This window comes from Lontra canadensis, unplaced genomic scaffold, assembly GCF_010015895.1.
Source record: "Lontra canadensis isolate GAN:19392208 unplaced genomic scaffold, GSC_riverotter_1.0 scaffold1, whole genome shotgun sequence".
Classification (NCBI taxonomy): domain Eukaryota; kingdom Metazoa; phylum Chordata; class Mammalia; order Carnivora; family Mustelidae; genus Lontra; species Lontra canadensis.
In genome coordinates, this window is record NW_022630995.1 from 132,351,691 (window position 1) to 132,367,521 (window position 15,831).

Below are 15,831 nucleotides of genomic sequence, written 5' to 3' on the forward strand. Positions count from 1 at the left end.
TAGGGAAGCCTGTAGGATTGTGCAAATATACTTCTCAGGTTGCAAGGGAGTAAGTACAGGATGGCAAAAGGGGTATAGAGAAAGGAGATATTGGAGAAGAATAAATGCAGGGAAACATCTTTTGGAAGTTGGGGAAGAATAAAATCTAGGATTCTGTGTTGTGAAAGGGTGGATTCTAGTATTTTAAATAAGATTAATTTCTCTTATAGGATCTGGGATTTCTAGATGTGTTCATGCTATTGAATAGTGGACTAATAATAATAAAATACCACAGATTCCTTCGAGTTTTAATTTCATGAACTCAGGAGAGTAGGAATGGAGTTTTTGATAAATAGCCACAGTCCCACAAATAGAGAACAAATACTTTTATAAAACAAATCAAACCAAAAATGAGGTTGGTGAGAGCCTGGAGCAACATAGAGAAGACAAAGGAGACTACAGGCTGCACAAGTCTCTGTGAGTTTCTGAGATCCAAATTCATTTACTTTTTTAATTCAACAAATATTTATTAATCACCAATTATGTCACCGTCACTCTGTTGGTCCTGAGGATAGTGGGAAGAATCAGAGAAATATGACCCTGCTGTCATGAAGCTTCGGTCTAAAGTAGAAAACAGATATTAAATAAGTAGTTACATAATTAATACTAAATGTCTTAGTATTGTGACCAATACTATAGAGCATAAAAGAATGGCATTTATGTTCAATTTCATCTTCTTTTCTGCACAGTGTGACAGTGATCTCAACTACTTCATTTGCTATAAAATTAAGGTAACTGTATTATTTATCATTCAAATCAATTCCCTGGTGTTAACAATCATGCTGGGATAGCGGACATAAAACAGGACCACCAGTCACTGTGTTTAAAGGAGCACCGGGGAGAGGATTGACAGTAAAAAAAAAAAAAAGTGATGCAAAGGAGAATGGCAAATTTGTCTGGCGTGTGAACAGTGTTTTTCCTGTGACAAATCAAAAGGTAAAGAAAAGAATTATTTAGAGAAGTTCAGTGAGGTGCAATTAAGACTGATAGATGAAAGTAAACAAAGGAAAATTGAGCTACGTAAAGTACCAGGAAAATTTTCCAACAGCCAAGACTGATTATAAAAGGTACTCCTAGGGAAAGGTATTTTAGCCAACACGAGCTGAAATATTGAAAATGAAAATGGAGAATAAGAAATACACCTTCACTATGAAAAGATGATTGAACTGAGAAATGGTTTCCACTTCTAATTCTTAGTATCTTGAGAAGTTCCCAGCATGCATGTATTTATTTATTTATTTATTATTATTATTATTTTTTTTTTTTTAGGGTGAAGAACCCATCTTAGTGATTGTGGTCACTAATCACACTAGAGATACTGAAAATCCTCAGACCAAACATTGGCGCAGTTCAGATCACATCCTCATTTTCAACTGTTCACTTTCTTTCTGTCTAAAAAAAGCGAGTCTGTGGCTTAAAGGTCCAAGAGTTCTTTCTTAAAATATCAACTTACAAAAGACATAAATTAAACTAATGTCTTCATCGGGGGCCAAAGAGACCAATCTGAGATATCCTATCTCTAATTGTATACCTTAAAAAGCAAGGAAAATTGGCTTTATCTGGGATAGGAAGGACAGCAAAGCGGAATTCTAGCTTCTATAAATATTATACAATCCTTTTAATTTGGAAAGAATCAAAATTCATTTGGTCTTAAATATTTGGATACTGTCTCAGTTACTCTGTTAGGAGAGAGCTGGCCTTCTCTGTGCAAGCAGGATTTGGCAGCCAGACTCAGCAGTGCTGGTGACTCAGTGTAGAGTGTTCTCTCCCCCTTGGGGGACAGCGAGTAGAGGAGGCTGGAGGTTGGAGCACTGACTTCAGAAGAAGCATCTGATCCTTCGAGATCCCCCAGCATTTGTTGTTTGAGATGTCAGTGGGATTTCAGTTCAGATAATTACATTTTGCTTGTCTACTGCCCCTAGTCATTTTGAGTAGAATCTTCATTTCCCATTAGAAATTGCTCGGCACATGATACTGTGTCTAATTAAACAACTGCTGTGATGGTCCGCAGATAGTGTTTGTTCCAGTGGTCAGTGGAGTGGTCTCTCCACAGGCCCAAGCCGACCATATTTAGCCCAGGCTTGAATCCTCTCTGGGGAAGTTTCTTTCTTTCTTTTTTTTTTTTTTTTAATTTTTATTAACATACAATGTATTATTTGCCCCAGGGGTACAGGTTTGTGAATCATCATTCTTACACAATTCATAGGACTCAGCATAGCACATACCCTCCCCAATGTCCATAACCCACCCACCCTATCCCTCTCCTCCCTACCTCCCAGCAACCCTGTTTGTTTCCTGAGATTAAGAATCTCTTATGGTTTGTCTCCCTCCCATCTTGTTTTACTTTTCCCTCCCTTCCCCCGACACCCCCCTGCCCTTCCTCTCAAATTCCTCAAATCAGAGAGATCATATAATTGTCTTTCTCTGATTGACTCATTTAGCTCAGCATAATACCCTCTAGTTCCATCCATGCTGTTGCAAATAGCAAGCTTTCAGGTTTTTTGATGGCTGCATAGTATTCCATTATATATATAATGGAATGTGGTGTGTGATATATAATGGAATGTGGTGTGTGTGTGTGTGTGTGTGTGTATACATATATATATACATATATACCACATCTTCTTTATCTATTCATCTGTTGACGGCCATTTAGGTTCTTCCCATAATTTGGCTATTGTGGACGTTGCTGCTATAAATATTCAAGTGCCCCTTTGGATCACTACATTTGTATCTTTAAGTTAAACACCCAGTAGTGTGATTACTGGGTTGGAGGGTAGCTCTGTTTTCAGCTTTTTGAGGAATCTCCATACTGTTTTCCAGAGTGGCTGCACCAGCTTGCATTCCCACCAATGGTGTAGTCTGGGGAAGTTTCTAACCTAAGAATCTCCATAAAGAAAATAAGTCCATCTTTAAGAAAGAAAGATGAGTTTAGAAATGAAAGAAAACAGTTGGGTTTTGTGTATTTGTTTTAGTGGGCTGAACTTCTAGATGGCTATTCAGTGTGTATTCCCATGGACTGATTTAGTCTGGGCTCTCTATGCTTGCTCCTTTTTATAAGAATCTTGGGATTGATTAGTTTTGGTAGAAAATGTGAATGATGGGAAGGTGTGAGGCGATTCATTGAACTTCATTCCAAGGATTTGGGAGAATTTGGATGATTAAAGGGTCAGGGAATCCTCAGACACATTTTCTTTATTTTACAATTACTGAAAATGTTCTCAGTTGAACACTTTAATTAGATGAAAATAAGGTTTGGAATTCAGATGTAAGCCATCCAAGAAAGTACTGAAATAAAGGCCAATATCTCATCTCAGAATGTTTATTATTCTCTTAAGTGGATTAAATTATGAATTTTTTCTTAGAAAATTTCTTTTTTTCAAATATTTTATTTATTTATTTGAGAGGGAGAGACAGTGAGAGAGAGAGAGAGAGTATGAATAAGAGGAGGAGGGACAAGCAGACTCTGGCCAAGCCAGGAACCCGAGGTAGGGTTTGATCCCAGAATGCTGGGATTATGACCTGAGCAGAAGGGAAATGCTTAAGTGACTTAGCCACTCGGTGCCCCTAGAAAATTTCTAATTAAAAAAAAATAAAAGTCACTCTTTTACTCTTTAATCTTGCATAAATAGAATGAGTTCTTTTCAGGAGATATATTCTGAACAACACAATATATAAATTGTTCAACAATATGTTAAAATGCCAACTTTTTATAAATCAAAGTTACAGAGAGGATACTGTGATTGTCAAAAAAGTAGAATACTAATTTTTAAAAATTTTACCTATATATCACAAAGGATATCTATTAGGAGAAGAGGGAGAAAAATCTGATAAATTTTGAAGCTTTTTTCTATACTGGTTCACAGAGATACATTATTCTTTAATGATTTTAATCATAGTATTCTCTATAGAATATATTAAAAGAAAAAAGGTCTGACCATTGATAATTTGTTTAAGTGGTCTTTTATTGTAACGAGAACAATATTGACATAATGTAATGTCATATTATTGCTGATTTCAAAATATCAAATAATTACAAAGTGCTATCATTGTTGAAATGACCAGTAAATAAATTTATTTTTTATACTTGAGAAATGATGCCTCATTTTGGTTTTCTGAGGATTACCAAAGGAAGTAGAAAGAGTAGAGCTTCTTTGTTTTGGGGTTTTCTGCAATTTTGTTTTATTTTTTTAAAGAGAAGAATTATGCAAGTGTTTACTTATATGCTAAGATATACTCCGATATAAAGTTTTAGAGAGGTAAAAAAACAAAATCCTGGTTTACCTGTTGTGCTCACTGAAGGAAAAACTCAGAAAATACAGCAGCAACATGTTCTCTTATCAGCTTTCCCTCATCCTCACCACTGATCTCCACTTCTATGCTTCCCAGACTGTTTCAGAGAAAAAGCTAGGTTAAAATGTCCAATTTTCTGTTGAGGTGGCAAAGCTCTTTCGCGAAAAATTGAGGTTTTACCATCTGAGAAAGGTATCTTACCAACAACATGTTAGTCTCTCAAAATAAATTCTCATGTTGATACTGGTCAATTATCCATGTGTCAGTTATCTGAAATAATTTTTTCATCATAGGGTGATACCTTTTCTATAATAATGTCTTTTACATTTGTAGACTCTAATCATCCCAGTTTTGTCTATGTGATTATACATTCATCGCTTTTCTGTTCCAGAAAACCTTTCACATAGCTATTATGGAAACTGAAAATAACACAAGATAAAATGAAAACACATTATACAAATGAAGAAAATGGACTCAAAGAAAATGAGAATAGGAACAAAATGAGGATTTCAGGAAGATGTGACTGAGTAAATTCTTTAAGGTTTCTTTTTCACCCCTTCAAGAGGGCCATGAGTTTGGCTGTGCTTTTTTCAGTAGGTAATGTAAGGATAAGAATAATCATTTACTTAGAAGAAGCACAATTAGTCTTGATGCTAAGACCAGCAGTGATATCTCCCAGGAGTCTTTATAAAGAAGAAATGGCAATTTAATGAGTAATATTCTTGCAGAATCCTTTCTATTATGGGAGAGAGTATAGTTATGTGTTGTCTAGTTAGACCTAGAGTTGAATCCAGGCTCTGGGTACTTTAAGGATAGCTATGTAGCCTTAGGAAACTTACTTAATTTATTTAAGTTCCATAGTTAGCATTTGTCAAGTGTGTCCATCTTGTTGGCTGAGGTGAAGAATAAATTAGATAGTGCAGCATAGAATGTCCAGCACAACTGGGCACGTGAAAAGTGCTCAGTAAATTTTAGATGTTCTTAATCTGTGGTTATTTCGGAAATGCAAAGACACTTCAATTGTTAACTCAAAGAACTATAGTTAAAAAGGTAATTTGATATAAGAATAAATGAAGCATTGCCGTCTTGAATGCAAGTTTTTAAACATGTACACACACAATTTTGATTTTTATCGGTTTCTCAGCTCCTTTCTATATAGTGATTTTAGCCTAAGCATCTGGCATATGTTGAAGCAAGTTTAGCATTTTGTTTTACAAACTCCCAGGTCGGTTGTGAGAATGAACATTACAAAATAGCTGTCTCTGTCAAGTGCTGAGAGTGGACTAAAGGAGTTCCCAAAGTCAGCAAAGATGTGGGTCAGGAGATAATTCAGACCAGCTAAGGAGACAATAAATGAATCCTTTTATTGTTTTTTTTCCCCTTTCTACAAATCATTTCCTCATTTTAAATAAAGAAGGAAATAGAAGACTGAGAACTTTGACTGGAAATGGCTTTTTCAAAGCATTTCTCCCAAGTGAGAAAAGGAACTGGAGGTTGCCAGCTTCTGTAGGAAGAGCTGTGTATCCACTACCACACAGAGATGAAAGAGCCACATTTTCCCAAGTATTTTTCTGTGACTGGAGTTACAAAGAGTGATGAATTAAAAGGTCAGCAGTTGATGCTTGTTTTTAGCGTCCTTCTGGCTGGGAAACAGTATGTTCAGAGAATGGAACTCTGACAAGTGAATTCTAAGTCTCCTAGAGAAATAGCTTAAAACAGAGCAAGAAAAAAAAAATCAGATGGATGGAAGAGATGATGGGTCCATTAGGTTTACTGAACAATCATTTCGATACATCAAAATCTGCTAATACGTTAGCTGATCTCTTAAATAGGTTTTAATTTCTGAGACAGTATAACAGGAGTAATTGTCTTAATTTTCTTTTCTCAGAACAAGAAATAACATAAAAACTGTCTCATGTGTTTCTGTTCCTTTTATTTTGCTCATGTCAGAAGTACTATTTGATATGCTGTATGTTATTCACTTGAGTCAGATCCTTAGATCTTCTTTCTACAGTTTTAAGAGCTTTTTGCTCTCAAAGGATCCTACCCCTTTTTCCTTTTTCCTGTTTGAAGAAGAGAATAAGACACAGTGAAGAGGACACTCTCTTGAGTTAGGAGACCTTAAGTCCTTATTATAACTATATAACTAGCTAATAATAGGATATTGTTCAAGTAATGTGTCTTCAATTATTTTGCATTTCCCCTTCTCGGCAAACTTAGTCATTATCCTTTTTAAGCCTTTTTTAATCAGTAGAAATATTTCTAGGAATAAAAAAAATTTCTTGTCAACCCAATATGGAAATTAGATCAATGCTGAATCCTCTTTTTGAAATGAGATGTCTTCCTGTTCTGCCAGCCCCTCTCCTTCTTCTTGCCTTTGGCACATTCTCTAAGGTATCTGCAATGAACCCCTAGGGAAGTGTTTCTCAAAGCACAGTCCATGGAACACTGGTGGTCCCTGGTGGTCCCTGATGATCTATGAGTGATTCAGAGGACTTTAAGCAATTTAGGACAAGAACACGAAATATTTGATCACATAAATTTCATAAATTTGAAAGAAAATAATAGCAATGATTTGCATAACAGAAATTCCTTTATGTTCTGAATAATTATTTTGTTTTCAAGGATTGTATATGCGCTAGAAGCTCTGAATTAGTCAGTTTATTTAAGTAACATATTCACATCATTTATGTATTATTCTTGGCTTATTAGTAATCCTCTTGTTTATGTTGTTGAGACCATAGTGTCAAGTATATCCTGAATTCACAATGGATCAACAATTAAAATATACTTTGCTGAAGTATTAAATTAATAACAAAATAATAGTACAATTGCTGCAATTAAAAATATTTTATAATCATTAAGTACAAAGAAAACTACAGTTTCATTATAGAATGTGAATCTTTTGCTACTGGGACAAGTGAAATTACAATTATGATGATTTGTAAGAATAGAGCAAAACTAAGTAGGAGACATGTTCATGAATATTTTAAAATCAGACTTCATTAGATCATGGGACTTTTGGCCTTGGCCTCTAGTGTGTTGTCTGTTGTAAATTTTTTTCATATAGTAGAAGAAATCCATAGAGTTTTATATAATTTTCAAAATTATGCAGCAAAATCTCTGATATTATTTCTATAAAAAGGAAAAAAAAAGAAAATAAATAAATCATCACCAAAATAAAGAATAGGCTAAAAATAGATTTAAAGTTTTAGTTCACACATTTAAAACATGTATAAGATATTTTTAGCTAAAAATTTTGTGAAACCATTCTCAGACTTAGTATCATACTTGGAGATAAATCATAAACATTTCACAATATTTGTCACATAATGTCAGTGGCATGCTCTGAAAGAAATATTAATACTATATATCTAAAAGACCAGGCATTTACTTTAAACAGGATCTCATCATTAGTATGCAGATTATGAATCATTTTGAGCACAGGCATACTTTGATAATACTGCAGATTTGGTTCCAGATCACCACCATAAAGTAAGTATCACAATAAAGTAAGTCAAATACATTTTTGCTTTCCAATGTATATAAAAGTCATTTTTATACTATACTATAGTCTATTAGATGTGCAATAGCATTCTAACAAAAGTGTACATACCTTAACTAGCAAATACTTTACTGCTAAAAAAGTGCTAACATCATCTGAGCTCTCTAGGAGTTGTAATCTATTTGCTGGTAGAAGGTGTTGCCTTGATGTTGATGGCTGCTGACTCATCAGGGTGGTGGTGGCTGAAGGTTAGGGTGGCTGTGGCAACTTCTTCAAATAAGACAATAATGAAGTATTTTTTGCATCAATTGGCTCTTCCTTTCTCTGTAGCCTGTGATGCTGTTTGATAGCATCTTGCCCACAGTAGAACTTCTTTCCAAGTTGGAGTCAGTCTTCTCAAACCCTGCTGCTACTTTATCAACTAAGCTTATATAATATCCTGAATCCTTTTATGTCATTTCACCAATCTACCAGGAGTAGATTCCATCTCAAGAAATTACTTTTTGTTGCTCATCCATAAGAGGCAAACCCCCATAATTTCAAGTTTGATCATGAGATGGTAGCAATTCAGTCACATGTTCATGTTCCACATCTAATTCTAGTTCTCTTACTATTTCCACCACATCTGTAGTTACTTCCTCCACTGAATTCTTGAACCCCTCAAAGTCATCCATGGGGATTGGAATCAACTTCTTCTAAACTCTTGTTAATGTTATTTTTACCTCTTTCATGAATCACGAATATTTCAAACAACATTTGGAATGGTAAATTCTTTCCGGAGGGTTGTCAATGGACTTTACCCAGGTCCATCAGAGGAATTACTATCTATGGCAGCTATAGTCTTATGAAATGTATTTCTTTCTTTTTTTTTTTTTTTTAAAGAACATGGCTATATATATATATATATATATATATATTTTTTAAAGATTTTATTTATTTGACAGAGCGAGATCACAAGTAGGCAGAGAGACAGGCAGAGAGAGAGAGGAGGAAGCAGGCCCCCTACCAAGCAGAGAGCCCAATGCGGGACTCGATCCCAGGACCCTGAGATCATGACCTGAGCTGAAAGCAGAGGCTTAACCCACTGAGCCACCCAGGTACCCCGAAATGTATTTCTTAAATAATAAGAGTCGAAAGTTGAAATGACTCCTTGATTCATGGACTGCAGAATGGATGTTTTGTTAGCAGGCATGAAAACAACTTTAGTCTCATTGTCCGTCTCTATCAGAACTCTTGAGTGACCAGGTACATTGTCAATGAGCAGTTATATTTTGAAAAGAGTCTTTTTTTCTGAACAGTAGTTCTCAACAGTGGCCTTAAAATATTTAGTAAATATGTTGTAAACAGATATGCTGTCATCGAGTCTTCACGGTTCCATTTATAGAGCACAGGTGGAATAGATTCTTCATAATTCTTAAAGGCCCTAGGATTTTTAGACTGGCAAATGACTATCATCTGCAGGTTAAAGTCACCAGCTGCATTATCTTCTAAGAAGCATAGACCTGACCTTTTTTTTTTTTTTTTAAAGATTTTATTTATTTATTTAACAGTGAGAGAGAGAGGGAGAACACAAGAGAGCACAAGCAGGGGGCATGGCAGGCAGAGGAAGAGGGACAAGCACACTCCCCATTGAGCAGGGAGACCTATGTGGGGGATCATAACCTGAGCTGAAGGCAGATGCTTAACCACCTGAACAATTCAGGCACCCCTCAACCCGTCCTTTGAAGCTTTGAATCAAGACAGTGACTTCTTTCTAGTGCAAGATGGCATCTTCTTCCAATAGAAGGCTGTTTGTGTGCATCGAAAACATTTAGTGTAGTCACCTTCATTAATTCTCTGAGCTAGATCTTCTGGAGAACTTGCTACAGCTTCCACATCAGCACTTGCTGCTCCACCAAGAAATTGGATGTTAACTTTTTTACTTAAATCTCATGAACCAGCCTCTGCTACCAACTTTTTTCTGCAGCTTCCTCACCTAGCTCAGCCTTCACAGAACTGAAGAGTGTTTGGGCCTTGCTCTGGATCAGGCTGTGACTTAAGGGAATGTTGTTGCTTTGCTTTGATCTTCTATCCAGACCACTGAAACTTTCTCCATATCAGCAATAAAGCTGTTTCACTTTCTTATCATTTGTGTGCTCATTGGAGTTGAAGTTTTAATTTCCTTCAAGAATTTTTTTCTTCGCATTCACAACTTGGCTAACGGGTGTAAGAGGCCTAGATTTCAGCCTGTCTTGGTTTTTGACATGCCTTCCTCCCTAAGCTGAATCATTTTTAGCTTTTGCTTTAAAGTGAGAGACACACGACTTTTCCTTTTAATTGAATACATAGAAACCACTGTAGGATTATTAATTGACCTAATATGAGCATTGTTGTGTCTCATGGAATAGGGAGGCTCAAAGAGAATGAGAGAGATGGGGGAAGTCTGGTCAGTGGATCAGTCAGTACATACATTTATTAAGTTTGCCATCTTATGTGGTCAGAATTTGTGGAAACCCAAAACGATGGCAATAATAACATCAAAGATCGTTGATCACTTTAACAAATAAAGCAATAATGAACAGTTTAAAATATTGTGAAAATTACCAAAGTGTGACACAGATGCATGGAATGAGCATATATTGTTGGGAAAACGGCATTGATAGATCTGCTTGATGCAGGGTTGCTACAAACCTTCAATTTGTAAAGAAAAAAAAGGTGTAATGTCTGTGAAGTGCAATAAAATGAAGCTCAATAAAATAAGGTATACCTGTATGTGTGTAGTGTATATGAGAGAGAAACGTTTGATAATTTTTTTATCATTAAAACATGTTTGTGCTGGTAAGCTTTCTGTGTCAACTTGATTAGATTATGAGGTACCCAGATATATGGTAATACATTATTATGGGTACACCTATGAGAGTGTTTTTGAATAGTAACATTTAAGTTGACAAAATAAAGTGAATTGTCTTCCTGGATGTGGTCTGACCACATCTTATCAGTGGAAGACCTGAGTAGAACAAAAAGGCTGATCTTTCTCTAAGTGAGAGAATTCCTTCTGCCTGACTGCCCCTGAATTGGGATATCAGCTTTTTCCAGCCTTTAGGCTCAGATTGAAACATCAACTCCTCCTGCTTATGAAGCCTTCCAGTCTTCAGACTGGATCTATATCACTGGCTTTCCTTGGTCTCCTGCTTGCTGACTCACCCTACAGGTCTTAAGACTTGTGCTAGATTCCGTAAGCATGTGAGCCAGTCCCTTATAATAAATCTCTTTCTCTCCCTTTCTGAGATATAGCTAATATATATAATATGTATAATTATTTGTTTCTGTGAAGAGTGCTGAATAATATAAGTTTTTGGTACCAAGTATGGTCCTAGAGGAACAGAACTTTAAGGATGAGTTTTATGAATTGGTTCTGTGGTTTCTGGGATTGGCTCTATAATGTGATTAGATTTAAAGATGCCAGTGACTCTGTTTATAGTAGTAAAGAGATCACTAATACTCTGTGGCATGATCTGGGAATAGAGATGTGTGAAACATTACCATTTGATACAGTAATCAATCACTTATAAGAAGCAAGTATCTGGGGGACTATGAGTATAATATTGTTAGATATTTTTATCAAACAAATGAATATAATGAGTTTGGTTGATTGCTCCTAAAGTCTCTGGACAAAATGGTGAAAGAAGAGGATGAGCTCAGAGATGCAAATTCCCAGCTCAGCTGTATGAGTGACAGGAAAGTTCCCATGTATTCCTCAAAGAAGACCCTTATGTCCTATCGCTGCAGGTTAAGATTGATCAGTCAAACCCAGAATATCATCCTGCAACTGGCTGAACTGTAATCCAAGTTGAACTCCCAGGTTTGCAGTGTGTTTAGTTGTAAACTAAGAACACTGATGGAAAAAGAATGGGATCCTGAAAGTTGGAATGGGTACATGTGGGAAGACTGATGAATGTGGGGACAACGAACCCCTAAAATCTGATGAGTCTTCTTTGCTAGTTGAAGATCCTCACCACCCTGACTGAGGAGATTAATTCTGCATCACCTGAAGAAACTGTAGTGGTTTTTCCTAAGGTAGTTGCCCTGCAACGCAATGCTGATTCTCCTCAGGACCCACCTCCACCAGCCATCTTTGCTTCTACACCCATAACTAGACTCAAGGCCCTTAAAGGTGAGGTACAAAGTGTGACTTACATGGAAGTGTGCTACACTGTAAAATAATTGCTTGAGCTTTCTATTTCTACAGAGAGAAATCTGGGGAACATTTGTGGGAATGGATAGTAAGGGTTTGGGATAATGGCAGAAGAAATATTAAGTTGGATCAGGCTGAATTTTTTGACAGGGGTTTACTAAGCAGACATTATGAATTTACTATTGCAGTTCATGGAGTTCAAAGGGGTCAAACGGTTTGTTGCTGAAACATGGACCAAATGATAGACCACAGTGAATGAGTGAGTGAGTTTGAAAGGCTCCGCCTGCCTTTGTTTAATGTAGAGTGTTCAAAGGCTTAGGGAGATTAGAATATTAGAATGGATTTGTCATTTAAGACCCACTCACCCACTCTGGGAGGATTCAGAAGTCATACCTTTCACCACTACTCTGAGACATAAATTTGTGAGGGGAGCCCCCACATCCTTGAAGAGCTCTGTGACCACTCTTCTCTGTAGGACAGACTTCATGGTGGGAACTGAGGTCACCAGATTGGGAAACCTAAATTCATGGCAGTAATTGGATCCCTATGTGGTAGGGGTCAAGTTGCAGCACTTAACCACCAAAGACAAGGAGATTGTGGTTAGTGTAATGGATAGCAGAATGAAAGCAATCTGAATAGTATGATTCACACAGATCTATGGTGTTGTCTAGTTGATCATGGTGCTCCTAGAAGTGAAATAGATAGGAAGCCTACTAAATTCTTACCTGATATATATATGCAGAAAATTTCTAGTTTAAGTGAACAAAGGTATAAACTGACTCATAAAAACATGATATGGTCCCTCAATAAATTCCCAGACTTGAGCCAGACCTCAAACCCCTTGAATGAATAGAAGACCAAGTCCCTTTGAGGAAGGATCCTGGAACACAGCCAAAAATTTATGCTGTTAATCTTTCTCCAGCCTTTCCCAAAGGGACCTACAACTTTTTTTCAGGGTAACTATATACTGAGGAAAAGGATATAATCAGACATTTCAGGAACTACTAGATACTAATTCTGATTTGATTCCAAAAGACCCAAAACATCACTGTGGTCTACTAGTAGGGGCTTATGGAGCTCAGATGATGAATGGACTTTTAGCTCCTGTCCATCTCAGAGTGGGTCCAGTGGGTCCCCAAACTCATCCTGTGGCTATTTCTCCTGTTCCACAATGCATCATTGGAATAGATAGACTTAAGTGACACAATCCCCACATTGGTTCTCTGACTTGTGGAGTAAAGGCTATTCTGGTGGGAAAGAGCAAATGAAATCCATTAGTACTGTCTCTATCAAGGAAAAGAGTAAATCAAAAGCAACATTACATTTCTGGAGGGATTGCAGAGATTAGTGCTATAATCAGGAACTTGAAAGATGCAGGAGTTGTGATTTCTATCACATTCCCATTCTACTCGCCTATTGGGTGGGCTTGTGCTGAAGACAAATGAATTTTGGAGAATGACCGTGGATTTTCATCAGCTTAATCAGGTGGTGACTCTATTTGCAGTTGCTGTACCAAATGTAGTTCCATTGCTTGAACAAATGAACACATCTCCTCGTACTGGAAATATAGCTATTGATCTGGTAAGTGTTTTTTCTCCATTCCTGTCCATGAGGCCCACCAGAAGCAGTTTGCTTTTAGCTGTCAAGGGCAATACTATACCTTCACTTTCCTGATTAGGGGTATATCAACTCTCTAGCCCTACGTTATAATTTAGTTAACGAGAATCTTGATTGCCTTTCCCTTCTACAAGATATTATACTGTTTTATTACACTAATGACATCATGCTGCTTGGACCTAGTGAGCAAGAAGTAGCAACTATTCTAGACTTATTGGTAAGATATTTGCATGTCAAAGTGTGGGAAATAAATCCCACAAAAAAGCAGGGATCCTCTACCTCAGAGAAATTTCTAAACCCAGTGGTATGAGGCATCTTGAGATATCCCTTTTAAGTTCAAGAGTCAGTTGTTATTTCTGGCCCCTTCTACAACAAGAAAAGATACAATGCTTAGCATCTTCTTTGGGCTTTGGAAGCAACATAGTGCTCCTTTGGGTCGTTACTATGGTTCATTTATCTAGTGATCCAAAAAGGTACTAGTTTTGAGTGAAGTGCAGAACAAGAGAAGGGTCTGCAGCAGATCCAGGCTACTGTACAAGCTGCTTTGCCACCTTAGCCATAGGATCCAATAGATCCAATGGTGCTTGAAGTGTCAATGACAGAGACAGATGCTTTTGGGAGCCCCTGTAAGTGAATTGCAGCAAAGGCTCTTAGGATTTTGGAGCCAAGACCTATCATCCTTCACAGATAATTACTCTTCTTTTGAGAAACAACTTTTGGACTGCTCTTAGGACTTAGAAGAGATTGAATACTCTATTGTGGGTCACCAAATTACCATGTGACCTGTCCATCACGAACTGTGTGTTATGATCCAACAGGCCACATAGATGTGTGCATTGCAGTACTCCCTCGTCTAACATAAGTGATACATACATGATTAGGATTAACCAGGCCCTAAGTTATACGAAGAGGTGGCTCAAATATTCATGCTCCCCTCTCCAACCACGTGACTTTCTCTCTCCTAAGCCTGCACATATGACCTCATGGGAATTTCCCTGTGATCAGCTAAAGAGGACAAGAGGACTCAGGCCCAGTTTATAGATGGCTCAGCATGATATGCAGGCACTGCCTGAAAGTGGCGAGTTGCAGCATTACTGTTCTTTTCTGAAACACCCTGAAGGACAGCAACGAAGGGAAATCCTCCCAGTGGGCAGTACTCCAAGTAGTTCACCCTGGCTGTTCACTTTACTTGAAAGGAGAAATGGACTTATGATTATACACCAATTCACAGGCTGTTGCCAATGATTCAGTTGGATGGTCGGAGACTTGGAACATGATTAGAAAATTAGTCACAAGGAAACTTGGTAAAGAGATATGTGGATAGTCTTCTCAGAACAGGCAACAAATGTGAGGCTATTTGTGTCCCATGTGAATGAGACCAACGGGTGATCTCAAGAGAGGAGGATTTTAATGACCAAATGGACAGGATGACCCATCCTGTGGATACCAGTCAGCCTCTTTCCCCAGTCATCCCTGTCATTACCACGGTGGCAGGGATGGAGATGACGCATGGGCTCAGCCACGTGGACTTCCACTCACCCGGGCTGACCTGGCAACAGCCACTGCCAAGTGCCCAATCTGACAACAGCTGAGATCAACCTCAAGTCCCCAGTATGGCACCATTCCTCAAGGTGATTATCCAGCTACCTATGGCAGGTCATTTATATTGCTCTGCTTCCTTCATGAAAAGAGCAGCTTTTTTTTTTTTTTTTTAAACTGGAATAGGCAGTCTGGATAAAAATTTGCCTTCTTTGAATGCAGTGATTCTGCCAAAATTACCATTCATGGACTTATAGAATGCCTTACCTATCTATGGCCATGGTGTCCCACACTGCATTGCCTATCTATGTTCCACACTGCATTGCCTCCAATGAACTGTGAAAAGTTCCTTTCTGTGAAGGAACTCACTTCACAGAAAGTAAAGTGGGTCTATGTTCATAAACTTCACTGGTCTCACCGTAATGCTCACCGTCCTCCAAGCAGCTGACTTGACAGATAAGTTTGTAATGGCCACTGAGGACTGAGCTATAGTGCCAGCTTGATGACAATACCTTACAGGGCTAGGGGCAAGGTTTTCCAGAAGGCTGCGTGCTCTCTGAATCAGTGTCCAGTATATGGTGCTGTTTCTTGATAGCTAGGAGTCATGGGTCCAGGAATCAACTGGTGGAAAAGGGAGTGGCATCATTCATCATTATTTCTGGTG

General features: G+C 37.6%; 1 pseudogene; it reads left to right on the forward strand.

The window, feature by feature from the left end:
- LOC116869641 overlaps positions 1 to 15,502 on the forward strand; it is a 39,227-nt pseudogene extending 23,725 nt beyond the window's left edge.
- The last annotated feature ends 329 nt before the right edge of the window (positions 15,503 to 15,831 follow it).